The sequence below is a fragment of the Lactuca virosa genome, chromosome 4, assembly GCF_052849685.1.
Source record: "Lactuca virosa cultivar CGN04683 chromosome 4, Lactuca_virosa_CGN04683_v6, whole genome shotgun sequence".
Classification (NCBI taxonomy): Eukaryota; Viridiplantae; Streptophyta; class Magnoliopsida; order Asterales; family Asteraceae; genus Lactuca; species Lactuca virosa.
This window is the reverse complement of record NC_136429.1, coordinates 136,095,784-136,096,491: the sequence shown is the minus strand read 5'-3', so window position 1 is coordinate 136,096,491 and position 708 is coordinate 136,095,784.

Below are 708 nucleotides of genomic sequence, written 5' to 3'. Positions count from 1 at the left end.
GGTTTAATATTTTCTAAGAAATTTATAAGTTTTAATAAGTATGATTCAGAGACAAGACCAGTGATTGGTTGGATTAGCGTAAAACGCGCAGATAAGGACGTAAGTCGCGGTGCTGGACCACAATCATCGTCGGGACGATTCGCCTCTGTTCATCGTTATTAAAACAAGCAAGTTTTCTTATAGAATTTTAAAGCAAAATTAATTAAATATGAGTAAATTTCCAGGCATACTATCCAAAAAATATATTCCTGGTAAAAATATCGACAATGAACAAGATTATGATAATCAAATAAATTCTATTGAATAAACCGTTAATAGCATAGAACAAAGTTTGAATAATTGGACAATACCTAAAACTAATGTTAATACAATATATAGAATATGAACTTTTGACTATTTTCAAGGTTATTCTATTAAAATGACAGAACAAACTTTGTCTATTGGTCAAAACCAACAAAATTTACATTTGTTATCATCACGATCTATTCTAGAGCATAGAATGAAATATAAATTTTTACATGTCGGTTTAGTCCAAATTGCTATCAAGCCTCTATTTAGACTTGGAATAGATGCCCATGTTCTCCTTATTTTAAGAGACAAGAGACATAAAGATTTTCAAAATTCTATTTTAGCTATGGCTGAAACAAATATTGCTAACGGACCTATTTATTTCAATTGTTATCCAAATTTTTCTGTAGGATTATTTGA